Source organism: Ictidomys tridecemlineatus, chromosome 10, assembly GCF_052094955.1.
Source record: "Ictidomys tridecemlineatus isolate mIctTri1 chromosome 10, mIctTri1.hap1, whole genome shotgun sequence".
Lineage (NCBI taxonomy): Eukaryota > Metazoa > Chordata > Mammalia > Rodentia > Sciuridae > Ictidomys > Ictidomys tridecemlineatus.
This window is the reverse complement of record NC_135486.1, coordinates 75827604-75837149: the sequence shown is the minus strand read 5'-3', so window position 1 is coordinate 75837149 and position 9546 is coordinate 75827604. Positions and strand designations below refer to the sequence as shown.

General features: G+C 43.1%; 1 long non-coding RNA gene across 1 annotated transcript in view; it reads left to right on the top strand.

The window, feature by feature from the left end:
- Positions 1–6183: 6183 nt before the first annotated feature.
- The window catches only part of LOC120887545 (uncharacterized), a 39358-nt gene continuing 35995 nt past the window's right edge, over positions 6184–9546 (top strand). Inside the window, exon 1 of the long non-coding RNA XR_013426672.1 lies at positions 6184–6318. This is a non-coding gene — a long non-coding RNA (uncharacterized LOC120887545). The remainder of the gene's footprint in view (positions 6319–9546) is intronic.

Genomic DNA, 9546 nt, shown 5'->3' with positions numbered 1-9546 from the left:
TGGAGAGCATTTTGCTAAACAAAATAAGCCAGAGAAAGACAAATAATGTCTGGTCTTGCCCATCTACAGAATCGTCCACAAAATAAAGTCAAACTCAGAGATTGGAAAGGTGGTTTCCAGGAACTTGGGGTGGGGGAAATGGGAAGATGTTGGTCAAAGGGTACAAGCATTCAGTTATAAGATGAAAAAGTTCTGAAAATCTAATGTTAATGTACTGTATACTGGGTACTCGAAATTTGCTGAGGGTAGAGCTTGTGTTCTCTCAAAAGAAAAAAAGATAATTATGTGAGGTGAGGTGAGATTTAGTTTGATTATGGCAATCATTTCACATGTATATGTGTTTCCAAATATCGTGTTACACACTTTATATGATTTTATTTGTCAGTTATACATCAATAAAGCTGAAAAAAAGAACAGTTGACAGAAATGTCTTTTTCTGTCTTCCTGAAACTAGTTGGAAATAATATCAAGGTGGGGATTGCTGAAAGATATGTAGTCTTTTTCATAAAAATCTAAATCTAAATTATCTCCTTGAATTAATCCTGAGCTGCAGAGAATCACCAATTGCATTAGAGTTCTGAGTTGCTGACTTCTTTGTGAAACCACCTGTCCTGTCTACATTCAATCTGAATGTCCTCACTGTTGCATGTCTTGTGAAGAAGCTTTGGAGGACATTGGTCATTACGTTCAATATTGTCATCTTGAAATGATCTACAGGAGAATTTTTTGGTCTATCTTTGTTACACAGTCCAGTTGTTTCTTTGAGGAGAGGTTGGTTGCTTTTATTTTATGGTCTGGGTAGGTTTCCCTTTTAACATTGGCTTCTAGGTAGCTCAGAATACAATTCTTCACTTGCTTTTCACAAGCTTACAGAACTTGCTTTTGTGACAGGCTAATTTTTGTTGACCTTTTAGTTCCTATCTCTGTCTTTCTCATCCACTCCTGATTCTTTTTAAATGACTTTGTAGGTTGGTGGTCAATAGATTTAAATCATTTCTGAATCAAATAATTATTGAAATAAGCAAGCAGAATTTTAATAGGGATTATTGAATGCATAATTATTACCATTTATCTTTGGTATTGTTTGGTATGTGCCTACTTTAATCACAGGTTGGGTTGTTTCTTCCATAGGTCTATTTAACCTTTTCCTTTTACAGATGAGGAAAGTGAGGTCTAGATAAATCAAGTGATTTGCTCAATATCACATAGGAAAGAAGTGGCAGAACAAGGCCTTGTACCCAGGGTTCCTTCCATGACTCTTTTGCCGGCTCCCCAAGGAAGAGATGGTTTAGCCCAAGGTGCCCCTCCAAAGTTCATGTGTGAGACAAATGCAAGAATTTTCAGAGGTAGACTGATTAGATTATGAGAGTTGAAACCTAATCACCACTTCCTCGGCTGCTTTCCTCCTCTGTGCCTTTTTGCGATAGTATTTTATGTCACTTGTATCCTTGAATATGGAGTTGGCCAACCATGGACTGAACTGAAACTGGGAGCCATAGTAAACTTTCTTTCCTTAAGTTTTTCTTGCCAGGTCTTTTGGTCACAGTGATGCAAAGCTTACTAAAACAGGCATCCAAGTATCCTGGACCCAAACCAGGAGCCCTGGTGTCTGTTCTCTCAGTCTTGGAGTCCACCCACTTTGAGACAAAAAAGCCCAGCATCTTCAAAGTTTTGTAGTCTATGGGTTTTACCATATTCTAAGTGTTGGTTTTCCATTTCCGTTCCCCTTCCCTGGTTATCAACTCTCTGCCTTATAAACAGTCTGGGCATATCTATGAGATCCATGCCATGGTGGATCCTACAGAAAAGTGGAGACCCAAGAAGATATGAATCTCCCCTCCCTCTATAAAACAAACATTCTTAGATCCTCTGGCCAGTAGACATTCTCTGAGACCCACCTGTGTGTACAACCCTAACACATGTGGCAATACAAAATATCATTTTTGTTATTAAAAGAAATAATTTGAAACTTCATTGAGGCAATCAGATCCCTTTTTCCTAAACAGGCTCTTCTCAGGCAGCCCAGGGAGAGAAAGGGCCTCAGGTCCGACATCACCAGCTCTGATGGAGGGACTGCTTCTGTGAGGCTGGAGAAATAGGTGTTTACTCAATAATGGTTCAGCCATTATTTGTTTTCTCTAAGGCATGTTTCTACCCAGCATTTACCCTCCTAACAGAGAAAGAACTGCTTTCATGCTGTCAGATGTTGACAAAGGCCGGGTGTCAAAAGGGAGTCTGTTGACAGTCTCCGTTTTGTTATTCAATTATGATTTTGAGTTATCCTCCATTCCCTTCTCATCTGCCTGGTTCTGTCTTCCTCACTAAGGGATTTGGAATGATCAGCACTCTACAGTTGCTGACCTGTGTTGCTGGCCCATGATGTTCGGTATGTTAGATGTATGACATGCATTTTGGACTTAGGATATCTTCAGTGTATCCTGGGTTTACTGGGGGATGTAACCCCATCACAAGTGTCTGTACTCAGATTCTTGTTATGAAAAGATCATTCTGATTGCTAAGTAAAAAGTGATTTGCAAGAAGGCACAGGGAGGGTTGAGAGCCCAGCCAGGTGTTTATTCAGCTCAAAACTTGCAGAACTTTCCCACAATGCTCTGCTGCCTTATGTGGCCTCCCCTGTAACATCATTGGACTTCCAAAGAGGGAATTATCTGCTTCTCAAGTCTTGTCAATCCCATAGCAAACTGTGTGGGAAACCGAACTGACATTCTTTGTAGAAAATTATTATTTGTTTTTTATTTCACAAAGCTCAAGGCCGAGAGGGTGCTGTGTGGTGTCTTTTGGTGGTGTGAGTATATTCTTGGCTTTGGCTTGGCCTCGGCTGTTTATTATGCATGCGTTGTATTGCAAATGTGGAACAAATGAAGCTGAGATATCAAATTAATACTGTGATCTGTTTTTCTGTTTTGTTGCCATAACAATCTGTGGCTCTTGAAGCAGAGAGAAAATTAGAATTGTATTAAAGGTGTTTACACCGTGTACACTCCATCCTGCATTATTATTTATTGCTATAATAGGTGTATTTAACATTTGCTTAAGGAGGGTTAGCTGCTCCTGCTTATTGCCTTACAGTTGGGGTTTTCTGCTTATTCTCCTACCCTGGCTTTGCTTTTTTTTTTTTTTTTTTTTTTGTGTGTGTGTGTGTGTTTTACCAGGGATTGAACCCAGAGGTGCTTAGCCTCATCCCCAGCCATATATATATATAGCATGACAGGGTCTTGCTGACTTGTTTAGGGCCTCGCTAAGTTGCTGAGGCTGGCTTTGAACTCGTGCTTCTCTTGCTTCACCCTTCCCAGTGGCTGGGATTACAGGCATGTGCCACAGTGCTCAGCCTGGCTTTGCTTTTGACCTTGATTCTTCCTGTGGTTCTGAGCAGGGAGGAAGAAGATTCATTCAGATGCTTTATGACTTTATGACTCCTCGTATGTTTCCCTCCCCTTCCCCTCAACTCAGCAGCTCTTCAAAGCCAAGAGTCTTGGTTAGAAAAAGAACAGAACCTGAAGTAAGCTTTCCTCCTTTCTTTGTGGCATTCCTGACCTGTAAACCCATCAAAGAGGCCTAACGTACTTTGGGAGGGATGAGGAGAAGCTGAGGGGTGGTAGGAAAGAGAATCAGAGGAAGGGGAGTGGAAGCCACTATGGTCAAAGGAGAAACCGGGTGCTGGTCCCCTAATGTCTCCCTCAGCTTACTCCATTCTCAGTGTCAAGTGCATGGCCACTGAGAGCCTTCCTTGCAGACTTTCTGTCCTGACTATCCCATGTAGGTGGAAGCTCCACTCCTAGGTAGACTTATTTCCTAATGTGGCCGGCTGTGTGAGTCTGGTGGCGGAAGGTCTTTGGAGGTAGGGGAGATTCGTGCTGTTTGTCATCTTCCAATGATGGAATGATGCTGGGTACATATGAGAAAGTCAAGAAGTACTTCCCTCACTTTTTTTTTTTTTTGAGGGAGCAGGGCATTGTGAGTATTATTGAAAAGTTCCCTTGAAGTGAGGGACAGTAGGTTTAGAACAATTACCTCTCCTTTTAGTGAGTATGCCAATTTTTGAGTGTCTGTGGCTACACACACACACACACACACACACACACACACAGAGAGAATAAAAAAGAGTGTTTTTTGACCTTTTTCACAAGAATCTACAGGGGATCTGTGCCACTTTTATTCTTCATCAGGGAAGAACATGGGCAGATTGGTGACACGAGAGCCTTCCACACCAGTGAATCTCTGCAAGATCATCAGAGCCATAAGAGGCCCTAGGTGAGAAGAGAACAACAATGTCTTGCTGTTGTCCTTTATTGCCCAGGTGTTCTTGAGTAGAGTCTAAAGTCCAGAGATGGATGAAGATCTTTTTGTGCTAGTCTCTTTTTGAGCATTATAGACCCTAACCTGGGATAGTGCCCCCGGACATTCCAATGGTATAGTCAAAAACCAAACCAAACCAAACCCCAAACCTGGCAAACCCCATTAGAACCAAGACGAAGATCAACTTTCTTCTTTCTCAAGGCCAAAGGTACTTTATCAAATTCTCATACATGATTTCTGTCTCTCTTAAAAAGAAAGGATAAAGAGTACAAAAATGGGTTTGGAGGTCCGGGATAGTGTGTGAGTGGTCACAGTGTTATCAAAGACAGCTTCTTGTGACTATGGCAACTCCATTCCCAAGGACAGACACAGAAGGAATGTTAATCGGATTGGTGGAGAGAAGATGCTGGGGAGAGGCTAGGAGTGGCAGGAGATATAAGATGGGTGGGTAGGGTTGGATCTGGGTATGTTTTGGGAAAAAGTAGATCATGTCTTTCAGCTTCTGCATCTTGTATCTCACTGCAGAGCCTCTCCACAGAGTTCTAAGGCAGAAGAATCTCCAGAACTGGAGATGTGGGAGGCCAAGGACATGAGGCAAGGTGCTGCCTTTGCCGACACAGACTTTTTGCTCTGGTGACTAGCTTGATTGCAACATTCCATCTTGGTCACATTCTCTCTCACTTGTAGACATTTCTGAGAGGGGTAATGATTGTTAATTCCTTTTTCTTGATGGATCTAAATTTCTTATAAGGTGTCCTACCTACTACTTCAGTTCAGTTGCCAATTCTGACCATACAGTTTACATTGTAATATGTTTACTTTTGTGTCAGGCCCTTTTCTCAGGTGTGGAGAGGTGAAGTAACTTTTCCAGGTTCACACCAAGATCAAGTGCCCAATTACAGAGCACTTCACAATTCTGCTAGCTTAAGCATCGGTATCTGTGTGTGTGAGGTGATGAGATCATGGTGCTTTGCAAACTTTTCTTTGGTTGAATTCCCTTGTGTCCACAGGGCCTGAATGTCTGTGACTGACATACCGACCTGACAGCAGATTGTAGTAACTATTCCTGAAGAAATATGTGCTTTCTACCTTACAAAATACATGGCAGTTTGTTCCAAAGAAATTGCAAGATTATCGAACACCATGGATTCAGTGTGTTCCTATTATGCTTCCTTTAAAAAAGTTCATGAAAAGTGCACATTTTTATTTGTGTGGGAAAATGATACCATGAAATATTCATGTCATCTCCCACATTGCAGGGACAAGAGCTCACCTTTTATTGCATAATACCACCCTGATTGAGGCCTCTGTTTTCCCAAAATTGACTTGTCAGATTTAGCAAATGAAAACACAGGATGCCAAGTTTAATTTGGAATCAGATAAACACAAGATAGTTTTTAGTACAAGTATATTCCATGTGATATTTGAGACACATTGATACCATAAAAATTACTTGGTGTTTTCTGGAATTCAAATGTCCTGGGTGTCCTGTATTTGGGGGTCACCTCTACCCCAAACCAAAAAACAAAGTACCAAATGTTTTGACTTTTAAGTGTAATAATTGAGGAGCAGTGTAAGATAGACATACTGAAAAGTATTTCTACTGGGTATTTTGCTGGGACTGGTTTAATTTTGTGCCTGAGACTGGGAAAAATTTTGGAGTGGAGAAGAGGCAGAGTGCTGGAAGAAGGGGGAAAAGCAGGCAGCAATGGTGAAAGGACACCCGAAGGTCAGGGAGCCAGCCTTGGCAGTAGGGATATAGGCGTGGCCTGTGGAAGCTCCACCCACCCGCTGTGCGCCAGTAACTGGCCACCACGAGTTCCTCGAGGCCTCACGCGAGAACTTGCCCGAGGCTCTATGGACTGCTCCAAGTGCTTTGGGCCTAAGCCACTTGGGCTGAGCTCCGGGGTGAAGAGACACCCTCGGAGAAGCAGCTCCAGGACACTGCAGACGAGGGGAAGAAGGCGACTGTCGTGAGAGACACTTCCAGCAGAATGCCAGGTAAGCCCATCTGAGTGCCTGGGATGGTGGAATCAGGACGGCCTCGTATCCGAAATTTTCCTTGAACACGTGAAACTGACTGGATGCGAGGTGAAAGGAGAGCTCATAGGAGAGCTTTTAGGCTCCTGCACACTTGAGTTTGCTATGGAAGACGTTAGTACCAACCTCATTTGGACTAGCTAATGTGGGAAGGCCGGAATGTGCGCATGCGCATGCGTTCCATCCAGGATTTCACTGGCTCAAGGGTGTTAAAGCTGATGCTTGAGGGCCAGAGGCCCCTCATACTGCGATGTGGCCGGAGCCCCCTTTCCCTGCTCCATGCGGAAGCCCCGATACATCAGAGCGCACTTTCCCATTGTGCCTGACAATGGGCTGTGCCCTCCAATTGCCACCAGGGCTCAACAGTGTGTTCTTGGGAAGATCAATACTTGTTCTCCTGAGCCAGGTGCTTACCACCTGTGCACCAGGGTGGCCGTCAGGGCACACCACTTACTGCCTGTTTAATCTCAGGCAGTCACTTTACAAACGAAGTCCAGTTTGCTCGCCTAACAAAATGGAAAACAATATAGAGCCCAGAGAGCACAGTGCTTGGCACATAGCAGAGGTGCCATTTGGCAGTTTAGCTGGGTAGAAGCAATTTGTTTTCGGGCAGCCCATGACCATTTCCTCCCACGTGCTTCTTTCAGACTCTTTGTACTATTTCTTCTCTTTTATTGAAATCACCTTTCAAAGAAGGGCATTTGAGTTTCCAGGTGGAACTGTTATTATTTAACTTTTCCCAGGATCAATGCATTTTATTTCGCATTTTATCTAATTGTGTATTGTAAGCCTTCAGTTTGTAAATGGAGTTTGTTGAAATGAATTTTTTTTTTTTGAGCAGAGAATGATAGCAGATGGTAGGTTCCACCTGAGAGGAGTGAGGTGGCACAAAACTAGGCACTGTCTGAGCCCCCCTGTGACACAAGGTAATGTTCTAGTGTTTCTAGCAGTTGGCCAGGAGATGCCTGGATGCTGGGAGCTGGCAGGATAAACCCAGCCAGCACTGTATTTCAGGGTCACACTGCAGCAGATATCTATTCTTGGCTGGGGCAATTAGCCTCAAAGTGGAAAGTCAGCAGGAAGAGAACAGGGCCTTTACACAGGAAGGGACATGACTGATGTGCACTTGGTGGAGTTTTCAGATGCAAGAGAGGAAAGGCAGCTAATTAGATGAGCTAATACTCACTGGAGATTTCGGCTGATCCAAGTGGGGAGAGAAAGAATCATAGCTCGAGATAGAAAGTTGAATTAGAGTTTTGATGCAGCTATTTTGACACAGGTGTAATCAAAGGAAGAAAAAAAATTATCACCAAGTAATGTGTACAACAGGCATTGCTGACCTTTAATCCATTCTGAACTTCATCCTTTCCCCTAGAAAACTCATGGATGCAGCTAGGCTAAGGAAGGGATAAGAGGATGAAGGGCATCAAGGATAGAGCAAGGATACTTAATTACCAAAAATAAAGCAAATGTTGGAAACACATTGGTTTATCAATTTAGCTATGTCAGTATATTCCTGTGTTTAGAAGCCATGTTATATGGCTTAATTTGACATGACTGTGGCCATCTGAGTCATAACTGCCACTGTTTCCCTGAGTAACCCTGGCTGGTTTGTTCTATATAATTTCCCAGTATATTATAAATCGACAAAGCTGTTAGAGTGGCATGTGCAATGTTGCCACCAGGAATGTACCTAGCACTGGCATTAGCTTGAGATATACCAGGTACATTCTGGCTTGAATGAAGTCACTTTTGTCCAGGCCCCATCTTCTGACCCAGCTTGTGGGACTCTGCCTGGTTTTGCTGCCTGCCCAGGACCATCTTCTGTCAGTGAGTCCCCAGGAAGTTGCGCTTTGCAATTCTGGGTCTGTCTGCTTCTTTTATTCAGTCTCATGGCACTTTGGTGCCAGTTCTCATACTCTGGGATTTTGTTCTGGAACACATATCAAATATTGAGGTGCATGAAATTTGTCAATAAACTAAGCCTGTTTCCACAGGATAGAAACCCCAGGCTTCTGTCTCCAATTGGGGAAAAGAAGGAAAGGCTTCCAGGGCAAAATGGGCTCCTCACAATGTTCAACCCCAGCTTGTCTAGAGTATCCAGAATGAGTTCCTAAACACCATCCTTCACGTTAGTATCATTGTGGCTCATAATTGGGGATAGGCCCTCTTTTCTTGCCACACTTGCAGGGTAAGCCCAACCATTCCTGTGACTCTACTTAGCACCTATTACTCATGTGTCCTGGCTCCCACCTTTTAAAAAAAATTCAAAATTTAAAAAAATATTTGGGACAATTTTGCTAAGTTGCTCTGGGCCTTGCTAAATTGCTGAGACTGGCTTTGAACTTCTGCCTCAGCCTCTCTAGTTGCTGGGATTACAAGCATGTGCCACCACACCTGGCCTGGCCCCAACCTTCTGAGATCAAGATCAGGATAGATTTGAATCTGACACAAGCCTGTATTCACCCCTTCCCAGGACATGCTCCCCATCCTGTTTCCATTGCGAGGACATTTGCTACTGTCTTGGCCTTCCCCTCATCCCTGCACCTAAATGTTTGTCCCTTTCCCATTTTTCCTGTCTTTGCTGTTGTCAGGACACTTTTCTGCTTGGTGAAATCCTGAATGCATTTTGGGATTTCTGTCAGTTTGGCTGTAGAATCCTTCACCATTAGAAATATTATTCCTTCCCTCTCTGGGCTCTAAAGTCCTCACTTACTCCTTATAAATGATGTAACTTGTTATGTCACAAGTACATACCTAGCTCTCCAACTAGTCTGTAATTTTAGGGAGAGACAGGATTCCCGTAAGTCAAAAGGGATTTAAATGATCTTAGAACATTGGCTCTGCTGAATGTTAATGGATACTTATCTGGTGATTATTATGTTACAAATATTGTTATGAATATCTTGTATATAGACAAGTATCACTATTATATCCATTGAGCTGGGCATGGTGGTGTACGCTTGTAATCCCAATGGCTTGGAAGGCTGAGGCAGGAGGAAGCAAGTCAAAGCCAGCCTCAGCAAAAGTGAGGCTCTAAGCAACTCAGTGAGACCCTGACTCTAAATAAAAAACAAAGAATAGGGCTGTGGGTGTGGCTCAGTGATTGAGTGACCCCTAGTTCAGTCCCTGAAACCCCTCTACCCCCTCAAAAAGAAATTGAGTAACTTGCTCAGGATCATAGCTAAT